Source organism: Chlorocebus sabaeus, chromosome 8 (assembly GCF_047675955.1).
Source record: "Chlorocebus sabaeus isolate Y175 chromosome 8, mChlSab1.0.hap1, whole genome shotgun sequence".
NCBI classification, from domain to species: Eukaryota; Metazoa; Chordata; class Mammalia; order Primates; family Cercopithecidae; genus Chlorocebus; species Chlorocebus sabaeus.
In genome coordinates, this window is record NC_132911.1 from 147019955 (window position 1) to 147037791 (window position 17837).

At 49.9% G+C, this 17837-nt stretch overlaps 1 protein-coding gene, 1 long non-coding RNA gene and 1 other non-coding gene across 19 annotated transcripts in view; 1 reads left to right on the forward strand and 2 right to left on the reverse strand.

The window, feature by feature from the left end:
* The window catches only part of TOP1MT (DNA topoisomerase I mitochondrial), a 53011-nt gene that overhangs the window by 34746 nt on the left and 428 nt on the right, over positions 1 to 17837 (reverse strand). For 2 of the 17 annotated variants that reach the window (XM_073018464.1, XM_073018459.1), the window contains exons 2-4: positions 16841 to 16936; positions 16328 to 16449; positions 14564 to 14634 (exon numbers count right to left, since the gene is read on the reverse strand). The exons of 12 other annotated variants lie outside the window; for them this stretch is intronic. The gene's annotated coding sequence lies outside the window, so the exon portion shown is untranslated. Of the gene's footprint in view, positions 1 to 14563; positions 14635 to 15702; positions 15794 to 16327; positions 16450 to 16840; positions 16937 to 17837 lie in introns of all 17 variants that reach the window. 3 more of the 17 variants (XM_073018461.1, XM_073018460.1, XM_073018462.1) reach the window with 3 other exon arrangements.
* LOC140712251 (uncharacterized) lies at positions 930 to 3199 on the reverse strand. The gene is made up of 2 exons (XR_012093787.1): positions 2816 to 3199; positions 930 to 2208 (listed from the first exon to the last, which is right to left on the reverse strand). It is a non-coding gene; the product is annotated as an uncharacterized lncRNA (long non-coding RNA).
* LOC119624944 (U6 spliceosomal RNA) lies at positions 9155 to 9261 on the forward strand. Its single transcript, XR_005241105.1, has one exon. It is a non-coding gene; the product is annotated as a U6 spliceosomal RNA (small nuclear RNA).

Here is a 17837-nt window from a genome sequence, read left to right on the forward strand (position 1 = left end):
CTGGGCAACAGAGTGAGACTCTGTCTCTCTCTCTATATATATATAAAATAATATGTAATATATATATTATTTTTAAAAAGGGGGATAATCTAAACAGATGTTTCTCCAAAGATGAGATACAAAAGGCCAACCACCCTGTAAAAAGATGCTCAAAATCGTCAGCCATGGGAGAAATGAAAATCCAGTCCACAACGAGGCCCCCTCGCACCTGGGTGGCTGCAGTCAACACGCTGGGGAAGGCGCGGAAAGTGGCACCCACTGCACAAGGCCAGAGACACAGCTGGGGAGTGTAGACCTGCAGACCAGGAAGGGTTTCTATGAACTGTCTGCCAATATTCCTGGGGTTGGTGGCCCCCTCCCCTTGTGCCCTCTTCCTCCCCAGGCCACTCAGGGGCTGCCCAAGGGAGCGGAGGCGGCGCTTCACCACTCTTCCTCACAGCAAGTAGGAGGACCCCTGTTTTGCATGAGAGAAACTAGGCTTAGAAAATTTAAAGAATTTTCCCAGAATCAAACAGGTGCTAAATGCAGGAGCCAGATACCCACAAAGACCTTTCCCACCCGGAAGCCCGAAGCCCGAGCTCCAAGGCTATGCAGGGACTGCCCAGGTGGGAAGCAGCGCCGCCCAGCAGACACAGCTGCAAGCAGCAGCGAGGTTTACCCCATCCAGAAGCCACACCGCAAAAGAAAGTGACTTTGACCTTAATGATATACTTAATTCCAACTATTTCACCCAAAATACTGTCAACATAATATGCTAATGAGAGAGTACGCATCGCTCTTCTCAGAGCAGGTGTGTGGTCACATCCCCAGCACGTCTCCACTGGGAGAGCTGCCCGGCTCGTGGCTGCATACAGGACAGAGCAGGGGTGACGGCTACAACGCAGTGTGGCCCACTTGTGGCTGTGTGACCTTGGGCCGGTTACTTAACCTTTTTTTTTTTTGAATAGCAAATAGTTTATTAGTACATGGTTTCAACGGGAGCAATAAATTCACATATAAAGGAGACAATAATCAAGTCAAAAGAATAAATGCTTACTAATCATCAGAAAATCTGTGGCCATTAGGGCTGGCACATAAAAATCCAAAATCACTCAGAGGCCAAATCTTAAAGAAGATTCATCCTCTTATTAGTCCATATGGAATAGGTCCATAGTATCTAGAATCTGTGGAATTCTGTAGATTATCACCTTCTAACCAAACATGACCCACTGGCACCATAGGTCTGTTCTATAATTCATTCAATTTTTAGGGAAGTCACAGGGCTTCCAGGAAAAAAAAAATTAAAGCATGTCAGAGGAAGAGGGAAGGTTCACCTTCCCCACCCAGCAACGACTGCTCTCTATGGGCCTAACAGATGCTTTTAACTGAGCTTTGGGAAACGGCTTCTTGATCTCAGCCTTTGTGGCCTCTGTCAAGAGCAGAAACCAAGGGCCGTGAACAAAGGGGTCCGGGGTGAGCTTGGGGCTGCTCCCAACTCCAGAGCAGGTGCAGGCCACACCAGACCACGCTGCCAGCGTCCACCCTGGCCCAGGCACAAAACACCAGAAAGGGAAGGTCACAGAGCCACTACGGAAGGTCCTGACCCCACTGCCCCATCCACTGCTAACTTCTTCTTCTTTTTCTTTCTTCTTCTTCCTCCTCCTCCTTCTATTATTATTATTATTAGTAGTAGTACTAGTAGTACTAGTAGTAGTAGTAGTAGTAGTACTAGTAGTAGTAGTAGTAGTAGCAGAGTCTCGCTCTGTGACCCAGGCTGGAGTGCAGTGACGTGATCTCGGCTCACCACAACCTCTGCCTCCCAGGTTTAAGCGATTCTCCCGCCTCAGTCTCCCGACCACCACACCCAGCTAATTTTGTATTTTTAGTAGAGACGGGGTTTCACCATTTTGGACAGGCTGGTCTCAAACTCCTAACCTGGTGCTCCACCCACCTCCGCCTCCCAAAGTGCTAGGATTACAGGCGTGAGCCACCGCGCCCAGCCTGCTAACTTGTTTCACAATAAAATCTTAGAAGAAAATCAGACACTAAGTTCATCCGTTGTTTTCTCGTATCTGCAAGAATCAGCATCGCCAGGCATGAGTGCCTGTGAAGCTGCTCATCAGAATCACATTCATTGTTTATTTACTACTGAAGATGCCTACTTGGCCTTTTTTCTTGGGTGGCTTTTCATGGTTATTAGTCTTCGCTGGCTTGGTGATCTGTGCAAATCTAGAAAACAAATTTATACATAAATATGCAACTCTGCAGCTCATTCAGGGTTGCCATTTTAACAACAGAGAGTCAAAACAGCCTCATGGAAGCCTCCCAAGCTTTTAATGACCCTTTTCTCATTTTTAAAAAGTACATCTGGCAAAGCTGCTGGTAACCTACATGCTGGGGCATCAAGGAGCCTCTGGGCACAGCACCAGCTGGTGGTAGAAGTCCCCACCCCAGGCCAGAAGCTGCGAGCACATCTCAGGCACTTCCTGGCCCCGGGGAAGAGTGGGCGGGCAGTAAAAGGCAGCGCCTGGGTCCCCTCCAGGCCCATCTCTGTCCCCACCAACACCACAGCAGTTCAGAAATCATCAATTTGGAAAAACAGTCCTTCAAAAGTGACTTTTGAAGAAGTGTGAAAAACTATCTTCAGAAACAAAACTCACACTGAACAGAGAGAGGAAAAGACACTTCGCTGAAGTGGGAGTGGCACGGGGCCCACCTCGGGCTGCACGCCGGGTCAGGGGTGCTGTCCCCAGGAACCCCAAGGAGGTTATGGGGGCGCCAGGTACCCTGGTCTGAACCTGCCCACTCATCAGCTGACTGCCCACCTCGCCCGCACCTCACACTACAGCTGCTCTCACTCCAACATCGGACCATCACAACACACATCCACATCAGTGCAGACTGGAGGCACAGTGAAATGCGCGTCTTGCAAGGAAAAACCTGTGAGATTTCTGAAAATCATGTTAGAGCCCTACTGAGGCAGAGGCCTGGGCCAGTAGAGAAGGGTGAGAAGAGGCCGTCATAACACAGCTGGAAAGCAGGATTAATAGATGGATTCCATGTGGAATCCAGGCCCTCAAGGATGGGGCCCTCAAAGATGACACCAAGGTCTGTGCCTGAGAAGACAGAAGGAGCCGCTTCACTGAAACGAGAGGACTAAGGAGGGAAGGGCAGCAGACACCCATGCTCCTCTCGGGATGCTCTGACTGCAGAGGCAGGAGGGGGGAGGGGGAGGGGATGGGGGAGGGGAGGGGAGGAGGGGGAGAGGATGGGGGAGGGGAGGGGGGAGGGGGAGAGGATGGGGAGGGGAGGGGGAGGGGGCAGGGAAGGGGAGCAGGAGGGGAGGGGAGGGGGGAGGGGAGGAGGGGGAGAGGAGGAGGGGGAGGGGAGGAGGGGGAGGGGAGGAGGGGGAGGGGAGGAGGGAGGGGGAGGGGGAGGGGGAGGGGGGGAGGGGGAGGGGGGGAGGGGGGAGGGGGAGGGGAGGGGGGAGGGGAGGGGGAGGGGAGGGGGAGGGGGAGGGGGAGGGGGGAGGGGAGGGGGAGGGGGAGGGGGGAGGGGAGGGGGAGGGGGAGGGGGGAGGGGGAGGGGGGAGGGGAGGGGGGAGGGGGAGGGGGGAGGGGGGAGGGGGAGGGGAGGAGGAGCAGCAACCTCAGCTGAGCAAGGTGAGCAACAGTGAACGAGGCCAAGCAGGAGACAGAATGGATGGGCACCATGTGAGGAGCATGCCCAGCACCTGGAGAGCTGCTGTGGTCACAGGCATGATTTCATCACAGCCACAGTCATCAGCACAGGCTCCAGTCTGGGGTGGAAAAATCGGAAAGAAGGAAATGTTAAAGCTTTAAGTAATAAGAGACCCAGGGGCCATGTTAAAAGGTAACTCATTCTCTACCTCATCCCAACTCAATGACACAATTCTGGCTCCAACTGGGACAGCACATGGGCTTCTAAAAAGGGTACCCGTTATGGCCGAACACGGTGGCTCACGCCTGTAATCCCAGCACTTTGGGAGGCCGAGGCGGGCAGATCACGAGGTTAGGAGATCGAGACCATCCTGGCTAACGTGGTGAAACCCTGTCTCTACTAAAAATACAAAACACTAGCCGGGCGAGGTGGCGGTGCCTGTAGTTCCAGCTACTCAGGAGGCGGAGGTGGGAGAATGGCATAAACCCGGGAGGCAGAGGTTGCAGTGAGCCAAGATCGCACCACGCACTCCAGCCTGGGTGACAGAGTGAGACTCTGTCTCGAAAAAAAAAAGAAAGGTACCCGTGGGAGACTCCCCATAGACAGGTCCCGATTCCCAAACACAGACACGCACCACACTGCAGGCACCAGCCAGTCCTTCCCAGGGAGCTTACCCTTGCTGGGCAGAGCCACACGCTGAGAGGCAGAGCCCACAAGCCCGCTGGCAGCCAGGGTCACCCCCATGCCGGACCTGGCAGAGCCCTGCTGGAGGCAGGTCCACAGGGCATCCCTGAGTGGCTGAAAGGTCTGAACCAGCACTGGGCACAGGAGCCCAGCAATGCCAGCCTGAGGCGTCTGCTGGTCTCTGGAGGACACAGTTGTAAACTCTGTCACAGACAGAGAAGCAGGCTGGCCCCTCCAGCTCCTGCTGCCATGCGCGTCTGGGAGGTGTCACTCACACCCCACGTGGAACAGGGCCTCTCAGGCTATACTCCCACACCTCTGGCTGGCACTTCAGCAGAGTTTTTCACTGTTTTAAATTAAAATACAGATAAGGCTTGCATTAATTTAGTAGCAAAGTTTAGCACCAACTCAGGGCTTTCATACAATATGTAAGAATACATTACATAGTAGCAGAACACAGGGAAGAGAGAAAGTAATTCACACTTAAACTACACTGATAAAGTCAGTCATCAGTAAAATGGCAAAATCCAAATCATCAACACTTTTTCTAAATTGAAGTCCCACAAAGCATTTATTATTGCATCGCTTTTCAAACAAACCGTTATCTAACAACCCATTGGTAATGAGGTAGACTCTGGGGGTTCTGATTCTGCCCAGTCAGCATGTCAGCAGGAAACATCTGCAGAAAGTCATAAGCAGGGAGATGCTGGGGGCAGGGGTGATGGTCAAGTGGGTGTGGACACATCTGTCTTCTGAGGGTGGCAGTGGCTTTGCAGAGGGACAATTCTGCCAAAACTCATCCAATGGTCACTGTCAATGAGTACAATTTATCACGTGGAGATAGCGTGTCTGTAAAGTTCACTTCTCACAAAGTGTTCCTGCATTATTACTCTAGAGCCCAGGAGAATAGGCAGCTCTTCTGGCTCTCAGCCAAGGCTTTGTTTCACCTCCAGAACAGCTCCGAAGGCAATGCCAGGCCTCCTGAAGCGCAGGAGTGAGGAGGAAATGCCAGGTTCCTAAGTATGAGGCTGCTCCAAATTCCTCACAGGCAATGCAGGAACAAAAAACCCAGAGGCGTTATCTTCATGGAGCACCTTTACCACCCAGCTAATGGGATATTGAGACACCCAGAAACTTGGTTCTTGGACCAGCTATTGCCCCTCAAATTTGCTTTCCCTTGTCAAGATCCCACAAAATGATTTTTTAAAAAAGATTTATTTTAAACAAACAAAGCAGCACCAGAGAAAAAGAAAGGGGGCTGTGCTGGGTGTGGCAGCATGCTTGTAGTCCCAGCTACTCGGGAGGCTGAAGTGAGAGGATCACTAGAGCCCAGGAACTGGAAGCCAGCCCGGGCAACATGGCAAGACATCTCTAAAAAAGAGAAAAAGAGAAGGAAGGGGGACGTATTTTAGCCCATTTTCTGCTGCTGTAACAAATAGCACAGACTGGGAAATTTATAAAGAACACAGATTTATCTGGTTCACCAGAGGCTGGGAAGGCCAAGATCAAGAAGCTGCATCTGGCAAGGACCTTCTTGCTGCATTACCCCAGCGGCAGAAGATGAACTAGCACACACGGCAGAGGGAGGACACTGAGCAAACTCACCATTTTGATCAGGAACCAACTCCCATGGCAAGAAATCTACTCTCAAGATGACAACATTGTCCATTCATGAGGGTAGAGCCAAATCACCTTTCAAAAGCCTCACTTCCTTTTTTTTTTTTTTAAGAGATGGAGTCTTGCTCTGTTGCCCAGGCTAGAGTGCAGTGGTGCAATCTCGGCTCACTGCAACCTCCGCCTCCCAGGTTCAAGCGATTCTCCTGCCTCAGCCTCCCAAGCAGCTGGGATTACAGGCATGCTCCACCACATCCGCTAATTTTTGTTTTGTTTTGTTTTGTTTTTGAGACGGAGTCTCGCCCTGTCGCCCATGCTGGAGTGCAGTGATGCGATCGATCTCAGTTCACTGCAAGCTCCCCCTCCCGGGTTCACGCCATTCTCCTGCCTCAGCCTCCCAAGCAGCTGGGACTACAGGCGCTGCCACCACGCCCAAAACAAACTAATTTTTTTGTATTTTTAGTAGAGACAGGGTTTCACCATGTTAGCCAGGATGGTCTCAATCTCCTGACCTCATGATCTGCCCGCCTTGGCCTCCCAAAGTGCTGGGATTACAGGCATGAGCCACTGTACACGGCTAATTTTTGTACTGTTTAGTAGAGACGCGGTTTCACTGTATGTTGGCCAGGCTGGTCTCAAACTCCTGACCTCAAGTGATCCACCCGCCTTGGCCTCTCAAAGTGCTAGAATTACAGGCCTGCCTGGCCAGGCCTCAACTCTTAAAAGTAGTTACTATTTAATATTAAGTACTACAAATGGCAACTAAATTGCAACATGAGTTTTAGGAGGAACATTGAAACCACTGCAGGCAGCCAGCCAGCCAGCCAGCAGGGAAGAATTGAAACAATCCAGGAAGTTTATAAAGCACAATGGGAGAGAGGGCAGAGGCATCCTCAGTCCAAGGTGGGCTGTGCAGGACCACCGCTTCCAGCCCCGCAGCAGGCCAGGCCTCGAAGCTCAGGCACCGAGATGAGGACGGGTGCCTGGAGCTCAGCAGGCTCCTCCGTGATGCAGCTACGGCAGCCAGGGGTCCCCCCACGCTGAGGAGGGTGAGGAGGATGAGGAGGGGTGGCTGCTATGGAAGGTGCCCAGGAGACGTGGAGCCTGGCCAGGGCCTCTGCATCCCACACCAGCCTTGCAAGCCAGAGGGGACCTCCACCCAGGGCCTCCGTCTGTGCTAAGAGTGGAGTTCCTGGAGTTGGAAAGTCCTGCCCCCCAAAGCCCTACCACCCTGCAGAGGCCCCAGTCACCACAAAGCCCACTGGTAAACCCAGGCCCACCCCATCCAGAGACACTCCCACCAGCCCCCTGCTCCAAAGCCCCTCAGTCCTTGTCACAAATAGTGAGCAGCAGACGTGAGAAAATCACAAGAAAATGTCCACACAGAGGATAGCATGAGGGGTGGTAAGGCCACGAGACCACTCGGGGCAACAAGAGAATTGACAGAAAACCCAGTCACGGCTTTGAGAGCGCCCAGGACCTCATGCCCTGAGCCGCAGCTTCGGCTCAGGACTCCACATGACCCTGTGGCCCTTCTGTCCCACACTCACCTGACAGACACCCCCCGCCGACCTCCCCAACTATGTAGCCTGTTAACCCTGCCATGTAAGGGGTGCCCTGCAGGGGTGTGGCAGGAGGGACCTAAGAAGACCGGCACATTTCAGCCTGTCACTCCTGTACTCACTGACAGCTGGGGGGTGCGGTTGGGGGCCCTCCATGGGGGTCTGATCTAACCCCATGTGCCGCTGAAAAGCAGTTTCCCCCAGGTGGGGACAGAGGGAGAGTCAGAGACGGGATTTGGGTGCCGCTGCTGGCCATGAGGATGAAGGGCCAAATGGAGGGGCGTGGAGAAGGGACCCTAGCTGACAGCCAGCAAGAAAATGGCCCTTGGTCCCACCACTGCAGGGACTGACCCAACCCCCAGGAGCCTGGTGCCTCGAGGCAGGAGCCCAGCCCGGCCAGCGCACCCCAACCCACCCTAAGCTGAGAATCCTGCCAAACCCACAAGAGCATCTGGCCTACAGAACTGTGAGCTATGACCAGGCGTTGCTTAACACCTGCACAGAACGCCTGTGGCTGGCTTAGAGGGCAGAACCGCGATCTCCGGGGCAGCAGCCAAATCACCTGAGGAGCCTTTCCTCAGGAGGCAGGTTCTCAGCTCCTCACCACAAAACTACCCACCAGAGGCCAATAGGTGAGCCAGGAGCCTCTTCTGTTTAATGTTTCATTAGGGAAAATCTCAAGCACACACAAACAGAGAGAGAACGGCCTATGAAAACCCATTATACGAATTGAACTTTTCCTACCACACCCAACCAAATCAGACTCGAGGGACCCAGGAAAAGCTCTCAGGCACACGGCACCTGCTCCCAGAGCCCCCCCACCGCTCCCCCCCCGCCCCCCCCCCCCACCCACCGCAAGTCTAGCTGCTGAAATGACCTGCTGCAACCTTACAACCAGGTGTGCCTAATGGCTGCTGGAACAACCTACCTGACCCAAAGACTAGGTTTACCTACCGTGTCTTTCACCAATCTGAGCTTGCCAGCTCCCCGAAACTTCACCAGTGCCAATGTGTTTTCTTTCAAAACAACAGGTAACATTTCTCTTTCCAATAAACCCCCAGCATGCTTTTTGTTCTTGACCAAAGACCACTCTGTACACCTTTTTTTTTTTTTTTTTTTTTTTGAGATGGAGTCTTGCTCTGTCACCCAGGTTGGAGTGCAGTGGCGCGATCTCAGCTCACTGCAACCTGTCTCGTGGGTTCAAGTAATTCTCCTGCCTCAGCCTCCCAAGTAGCTGGGATTACAGGCACCCACCATCACACCCAGCTAATTTTTGTATTTTTAGTAGAGACAGGGTTTCGCCATGTTGGCCAGGCTGGTCTCAAACTCCTGACCTCAAGTGATCTGCCCACCTTGGCCTCCCAAAGTGCTGGGATTACAGGCATGAGCCACTGCGCTGGGCCTCATCTGTGTATTTTCGTTTGAGTTTGACAAGTATTAAAAAACTCCCACAACCCCATTACACCAACTCAAAACTTACCAGCTCACATCCCATCTCTTTCCATTGAGTGCCCACCCTCTTCTCTCCCCAGTGGGTTATTCTGAAGCAACTCCAAGACAGCACATCGCTTCACCCACAAACATTTCCAGTTATGTCCAAAGATGCGAACTCTTCTTTGAAAGACCACAACCACGTGCCCGCCTCGGCAGCACATACGCTAAAAGTGGTACAATACTGAGAAGTTTCGCGTGGCCCCTGTGCGAGGATGACAGGCAAATTCATTATGCTCTCCACAAAAACCATTAAAAGAACAACTACTATAGACCATCACTCTTTCTTTCTTTTCCTTTATTATTTTAAGACGGAGTCTCGTTCTGTCACACAGGTTGGAGGTCAGTGGCACGATCTCAGCTCACTGCAACCTCCGTCTCCCGGGTTCAAGCGATTCTCCTGCCTCAGACTCCTGAGTAGCTGGGATTATTAGGCGCCCACCACTGTGCCCGGCTAATTTTTGTATTCTTAGCAGAGATGGGTTTTCGCCATGTTGGCCACGCTGGTCTCAAACTCCTGACCTCAAGTGATCCATCCGCCTAGGCCTCCCAAAGTGATGGAATTACAGGTGTGAGCCACTGCGCCCGGTCCACTATTACACTTTAAAAAACAAATTCCTTATTATCAGATATCCACGGAGTGCTCAAATTCCCTGTCTCATCATTTAAAAAATCTTTCTGTAAATCAGAATTGAAACAAAGTCCAATGCATTTGAATAGACTTTTTGGTTCTCTTTTTATTTTTAATGTATTCTACTTCAATTTAAATTTTTAAAAAACTTACTATTTTGGAAAATTTCAAGTATATGCAGTAGAATTATAAGCACTCCCCACTGACAGAGACTGTCCTCGACCACACTTGAGTCTGGCTCCTGGGTCCTCCTCTTCAACCAGGCCCTGACCTTGGCTTAGTCCCTGACCTACTTAGTCCAGTTTCAGCAAGACTCCTGCTGGTCGCTTCTGTGAAAACCCCCACCCTTGGTATCTGATCTTCAACATCGGGTCAAATTCCTCCTCCCTCAGCCTCTACAGCTCATCACCCCTGGCCTGCCAAAGAACCCCTACCCCGATGTCTCCTGATGGTAACTTTCCAACTCTGCTTCTTGGCTAAACATCCCCACATGTCTTTGTTGTATTTGGAGTTGAGCTCAATCTCTCTCCCCTACTGCAAAACCCCATGACAGCGGCCTCTCCTGGAAATCTGCCTTACCATCTCTAACAAGCATCATAAAAACTTTTTCTCGGCCGAGCACGGTGGCTCAGGCCCGTAATCCCAACACTTTGGGAGGCCAAGGTGGGTGGATTCTCTGAGGTCAGGAGTCGAGACCAGCCCAGCCAACATGGCAAAACCCCGTCTCTACTAAAAATACAAAGATTAGCCAGACAGTGGTGGCGCATGCCTGTAATCCCAGCTACTCGGGAGGCTGAGACAAAGGCGGGAGAATCACTTGAGCCTGGAAAGCAGAGCTTGTGGTGAGCCGAGATCATGCCACTGCACTCCAATCTGCGGGACAGAGTGAGAGTGAGACCCTGTCTAAAAAAAAAGAGAAAGAAAAGAAAAGAAAAGAAATGGAAAATAATTCCATTTACAATAGCATCAAAAAAAAAATACTGAGCAATAAATTTAACAAAAGAGATATAAAGCTTATACTCTGAAAACTGTGAAACATTGCCAGAAGAAACGAAAGACACCCTAAATAAGTGAACAGCTATCCTGTATTCATGGACTGGATGACTTCATATGGTTAAGACAGCAATACTCGGCCAGGTGTAGTGGCTCATGCCTGCAATCCCAGCACTTCAGGAGGCCAAGGCAGGTGGATCACCTGAGGTGGGGAGTTCAAGACCAGCCTGACCAACATGGAGAAACACCCTCTCTACTAAAAATACAAAATTAGCTGAGTATGGGGGCACATGCTGTAATCCCAGCTACTCAGGAGGCTGAGGCAAGAGAATCGCTTGAACCCAGGAGGTGGAGGTTGTGAGCCGAGATTATGCCACTGCACTCCAGCCTGGGCAACAAGAGTGAAACTCCATCTCTAAATAAATAAATAAATAAAGACAGCAACACTCTCCAAACAGATAGAAAAACTCAATGCAATCCCCATCAAAATTCTAGCTGGTGCTTTTGCAGAAATTGACAACCTGATCCTAAAATTCACAGGGAAATACAAAGAACAAAGTTACAGGAATCATACTTCCTGATTTTAAAACTTCAGGGCTACAGAGATGAAGACAGAGGGGCACTGTCAGAAGGACGCACACAGAGACCGGTGGGTCCACTCAGAGTCTGGAAATAAACCCGCACACCTGTGGGCACCTGATTTCAACAAGGATGTCAGACCACTCAACAGGGAAAGAACAGTCTTTTCAACAAAGGGTGCTGACTATCCACATGCATAGAATGAAGTTAGACCTCTTCCTCACATCAAATGCAAACGTTAACTCAAAGTGGATCAAAAACCTAAATGTAAGAGCCAAAGCTATAAAACTCTTAGAAAAAAACATAGGTACAAATCTTTATGACCCTGAATTAGATCACAGTTTTTGGGTTGGTTGGTTGGTTTAGGCTGGGTCTCACTCTGTCACACAGGCTGCAGTAAAGTGGCACAATCACAGTTCACTGCATCCTTGAACTCCTGGGCTCCAGCAATCCTTCCACCTCAGCTTACCACAGCTGGGACTACATGTGTTCACCACAGTGCCCAGCTGATTTTTAAATTTTTCATCGAGTCACAGTTTCACGTCAATGCCCAGCCTGTTCTCAATCTCTCGGCCTCAAGTGATCCTCCTGCCTCAGCCTCCCAAAGTGCTAGGATCATAGGCAGATAATGGTTTTTAAAAACACCCATACACAAAGCACAAACAACCCAAGATAAAACACACACATTGAACTCAGGTAAAAGAGATCAACCGAAAACTTTTGTGTTTTGACACCATCAAGAAAGCAAAAAGACAATCCACAGATAAGGGTCTGGTGCCTGGAATATGCAAAAAATCTTCTACAACTCAACAATAAAAAATAAATAATCCAACCAAAACCAGGTAAAGGGCCAAGTGTGGTGGCTTGCACATGTAATCTCAGCACTTCGAGAAGCCAAAGTGGGAGGATCACTTGAACCCACAAGTTTGAGATGAGCCTAGGCAAGATGGGGAGACCCCATCTCTACAAAAAATTTAAAAATTAGCTAGGCGTGATGACGTACACCTGTATTCCCAGCTACTCAGGAGGCTGAAGTGGGAGGGTGGCTTGAGCCCAGGAGTTCGAGGCTGCAGCAAGCTATGATGGTGTCACTGCACTTCAGCCTGGGCAACAAAGCGAGACCCAGTCTCTTAAAAATTAAAAAAAAAAAAAAAAAAAAAGGTAAACAGTGTAAACAAACATTTCTCCAAAGATGAGATACAAATGGCCAATAAACACATGAAAAGATGCTTAGTATCACTAATCACTAGGGAAATGTAAATCAAATCCACAGTGAGTTACAGTGAGTTACCACTTTACATCCACCAGAATGGCCATAATGAAAAAGACACAAAATAAGTGTTGGCAAGAATGTGTAGAAACTGGACTCTTTGTACCGTGCTGCTGGGAATGTAAAATGGTAATGCTGCTTTAAGAAAGGTTGTTGGGGCCGGGCACGGTGGCTCATGCCTGTCCCAACACTTTGGGATCACTTGAGGTCAGGAGTTTGAGACAAGCCTGGCCAACATGATGAAACCCTGTCTCTACTAAAAATACAAAAATTAGCCAGGCGTGGTGGCGGGTGCCTGTAATCCCAGTTACTTGGGAGGCTGAGGCAGGAGGATCGCTTGAACCCAGAAGGCAGAGGTTGCAGTGAGCTGAGATCGCACCACTGCACTCCAGCCTGGGCGACAGAGAGAGACTCCATCTCAAAAAAAAAAGTCTGTTGGTTCTTCAATCAATTCAACAAGAAATGACCACAGGAGCCAGAAATTCCCCTTCTAGTTATGTACCCGAAAGCACTGCAAAGAGGTATTCAGACAAATACTTATAAAGAAATACTTGTAGCAGCATCATTCACAATCGCCCAACGGTAGGAACAACCCAAATGTACATCAACAGACAAACGGATCAACGACCCCCAGATATACACACGGCACGGTGTTCCCAGCTGTGAAGGGGAATGAAGTGTTAACACAGTACAGTGTGGATGGATCTTGGAAACACTTGACATAAAAGAAGCCAGGCACAAAAGGAAAAATACTGTAGGATTCTGTTTACAGGAAACAGCCAGAATAAGCAAATCCATGGAAATAGAAAGTAGATTAGTGGTTGCCAGGGGCTGGGGGAACGGAGAATGGGAACGTTAAAATAAAAACTTTAGACAAATTAAATTTAACGAAGTTTATCTGAGCAACGAATCATCTGAGAATTGGGCAAAGTTCCCAGAACCAGAACAGGTCCAGAGCGAGTCCAGGGCTGCTGTGTGGTCAGACCACACTTACGGACAGAAAAAAAAAAAAAGTGACAAAAAATGAAAAAGACAAAAAAAAAAGAAAGGGAAAAGAAAAAAAGGAAAGTGATGCACAGGAAACAGCCACGCAATTTTGTGAAGTTGCAGCAACACTGAACACTTGGCATATTTCACCATCAAAGTCTCCATTTCTGCCTTCATTTGAACAGATTCAGCAACCTGGGAGACGTGGCCTGGGCACCGCCTGCCTAGTCATGATTACATTCCCAGCTCACGGCCGGGATGGCAACCGGGGACGGTCCAGCTCCTCAGCAGAGGGCAGGTACCGGAAATCAGCAAACACAATCTGACACGACGCAGAGCAAACACCACATTAAACGGCTTCCGCGTTCCAAGGCCAGGTGCTTAGTTCATCTATAGAAACCTTATTTAAAACGACATAATTAGCTCAAACTGACTCATCCTACCTTAGATTCTACTCGCTGTGAATGGATGCACACAGCCTGCCATCAAGCCATGGATATACCACATTTCTCAAAAGCAAAACCTAACCATTTTTCCATCAGGCTTTTTTCTTTGTTCTGTTGGACACAGAAAGCTATTTACATGATTATCGGACACAAGAAAGCAGCAGAGAAGAGAGCAGAGGGAGAGAAAGGTGAGTGAGGACTGCAGGCCTAATGCTTTTCAACCTTTTTTTGGTTCTAATCTTTGAAAAAGATGTGGTCACACTGATTGTTACCACAGTAACAATCTGACAAGATCATTTATCTAAAACAAAAACAAACAAACAGGAAGGGCCCCTGGCACATGAGGGAGATGCCAGACCCCCTTGTTACACCTGGGCCCCGACACGAATGTGCAAGAGCCAGATTTCTGCACCTGTCAGAGGCGGCTCGCATTACCAACCGGCTCCGCAGTCCTGTGGATTCCTAACTCCACTCAAGCGGAAACAAAGACTGGAAAAAGAACAGGAAGCAGGTCCCAATTCCACTGCAAAGGCCAGGCTCCCAGGACGAAAGCTGATCTCACCCCGTGCCCTCGCTCCCCCCATCCCCTCGCTCCCCCATTTCACCTCACTCTACAAAGAAAAGGGGTAAAGAGAACAAATCTCACCTAACAATAGGATCGTTCCGCCCTGGATTTTCTTTTGAAATGGAGAATTTATTTTCTTCTCTCAAGCACTGCTATAAGTCACAAGAGAACAGGGTTACACTGAGGAAATTTCCATGTCATAATAAACAGAACTTCTGTGAAAACACTAGGATGAGCCCCACCACGGCATCCTGCACTATGGGAGGCCGAGGCGGGTGGATCACAAGGTCAGGAGTTCGAGACCAGCCTGGCCAACACAGTGAAACCCCATCTCTACTAAAAATACTAAAACTAGCCAGTCATGGTGGCATGCACCTGTAGTCCCAGATACTCGGGAGGCTGAGGCAGGAGAATAGATTGAACCCAGGAAGCAGAAGTTGTAGTGAGTTGAGATTGTGCCACTGAACTCCAGCCTGGGCAACAGAGTGAGACTCCGTCTCAAAAAAAAAAAAAAAAAGGGCCGGGCGCGGTGGCTCATGCCTGTAATACCAGCACTTTAGGAGGCCGAGGAGGGTGGATCACGAGGTCAGGAGATCGAGACCATCCTGGCTAACATGGTGAAACCCCGTCTCTACTATAAAAATAGAAAAAATTAGCTGGGCGTGGTGGCGGGCGCCTATAGTCCCAGCTACTCAGGAGACTGAGGCAGGAGAATGGTGTGAACCGGGGAGGCAGAGCTTGCAGTGAGCTAAGATCATGCCACTGCACTCCAGCCTGGGCAACAGAGCAAGACTCCATCTCAAAAAAACAAACTTCATGAGGCTGAGTATGGTGGCTTACACTTGTAATCCCAGCACTTGAGGAGGATAAGGCAGGAGGATCTCTTGAGCCTAGGAGTTCTAGACTAGTGTGGGCAACATAGGGAGATAGGGAGATCCCATCCTACAAAAATTAAAAAAAAGAATTAGCCAGCGTGATGGTACACACCAGTAGTCCAACTACTCAGGACGCTGAGGTGGGAGGATCACTTGGGCCCAAGAGGTTGAGGCTGCAGTGAGCTATGATCACCACTGCACTCCAGCCTGGGCAATAAAGTGAAACCTTGTCTCAAAAAAAAAAAAAAGTTCATGAGTAAAAACAAAAATTAAGAATACACTTGAACATATTGAAGATTATGAGTTTAAAAATGAAACAGTAAGGCCAGGTGTGGTGATTCATACCTGTAATCCCAGCACTTTGGGAGGCTGAGGCAGGGACTGCTTGGGGCAAGGAGTTCAAGATCAGCCAGAGCAATATAGTGAGGCCTTGTTTCTACAAAAATAAAAATAAAAACATAAAGCCAAGCACAGTGGTTCACGCCTGTAATCCCAGCACTTTAGCAGGCTGAGGCAGGTAGATCACCTGAGGTCAGGAGTTCTAGACCAGCCTGGCCAACGTGGTGAAATCTCATATCTACTAAAAATACAAAATTAGTCAGGTGTGGTGGCGCACGACTGTAGTCCTGTCTACTCAGGAGGCTGAGGCAGGAGAATCACTAGAAACCGGGAGGCAGAGGATGCAGTTAGCCAAGATTGCACCATTGCACTCCAGCCTGGGTGACAGGAGCGAAACTCCGTCTCAAAAAAAAAAAAAAAAATTAGCTGGGCATGGTAGCACCTGCCTGTGGTCTCAGCTACTGGAGAAGCTAAGGCGGAGGATCACTTGAGCCTAAGGGTTTGAGGTTATAGTAAACTATGATCACCACTGCACTCCCACCTGGGAGACACAGCAAGACTCTATCTCTAAAACAATTAATAATATAAACAAACACAAATGAAACATTAGCAGTAAATAAAAGGTTCGAACCTGGTCTTCACCCCATCTTCCCTGATTTTTCTGCTTTGGCTTCTTTACTTTGAGCTTCTTTGCGTTTTCCAGCTTTATCTGCCCAGTACACTCTCTCTTCCTTTAATCAAAGAAGTATGCTCCTGTAACTCCAAAGAAGAAACGGCAGCACCAATGCCAAAATGATGTTTTTGACAGGAAGAAACATAAACTTCACAGAAAAACAATGACATCACGCCCCTCCCATTCCTCCCCCGTTCTGTCCTGGGCTGTGGTTCAGACACCACCTACAGCTGAGAGCTCCTCCCACCCCATTCTCTACTGGTGTAGTGATGAGGATCGACCCCCATGTTACAAAAGCCGGGCAAGCAGGTGAAGCACCCCCAGCAACAAAATCCAACGTCACAAACATGCAAAGGCCACTGCTTTCCAAAAGTATTGCTACTTCCTGAGAACAACTTTATTGGCAACTGCTTCAAATTGGGCCCCTGACCATTTCCCATCGCATCTCTAACTGCACCTGAGTGTCCTCACCTGCGAGAAAGCACACATGTCCCCCAGGCCCTGGGGTGAGCAGCAGGATGGTTCCACAGAGGTGAGCCTGGACCCAGGACACTGCTGCACCTGTGGCTGGAGTGACACCGAAAACACAGCAGCAGCTGAGAGGGCAGGAGAGGTGACCGGCCACGAGCCTCTGTTGGCTCCAACCACCAATGGATGGTGCTTATTCCTGACCCTGTTACTATGCAACCAGGCTCTCTAGAAAGTTTACATTAGCTGGTCCCCAGCATCTTCCTGGGTGTAATATGCCATCCTGTTGACGTTTTTTAAATCACTATTAAGTAAAGGTGGTGGGTTTTTTTTTTTTTTTTTGAGACAGGGTCTCACTATGTTGCCCAGGCTGGTCTCAAACTCGGAGCTCAAACGATCCTCCTGCCTCAGCCTCCCAAAGTGCTGGGATTACAGGTGTGAGCCACCGCACTGGCCCTTAAGTAGACTATTTTGAACGCTGCATAGAGACTCCTCTGAAAATAGCCAGTTCGTGGGTTTTAGTTGGGAACCTATGGCTTTAAATGCGTCAGACCAAAAGAAAAAGAAAAACTGCTGCAAATCTGAGGTGTTACAAGGTGGCTGCCAGCAAAGTGATCCAGGAGAAGGGAGGCAGTTCACCGCGCCAGAAGAGAAGGACAGGGAAAAGGCCAGCTCCATGAGGAAAGGCCCTGGGGCAAAGTGTGTCCAAAGTCGTCACTCTGGGGCAGAAGACAGAGCGGGATCCCATCAGCGACGGCTGTTTCCAGACCCTCTTCCTAGGCAGCCAGAGCAGCACCTCCGGTCAGGTGCAGGGCCCAAGCGGAAAGTCAGGAGCCAAGGGAGCGATGGGGGCGGGTGGGGCAGCGAGGGAAGAGGACGCCGAGGGGGAGGGGCTGTGGGGGAGGGGTAACGAAGGGGGAAGAGGACAAGGGGGCCTGGAGGGGGACACCAAAGGAGGGCCCACGGAGGTGGAGGAAACACTGAGGGGTGAAGCACACGG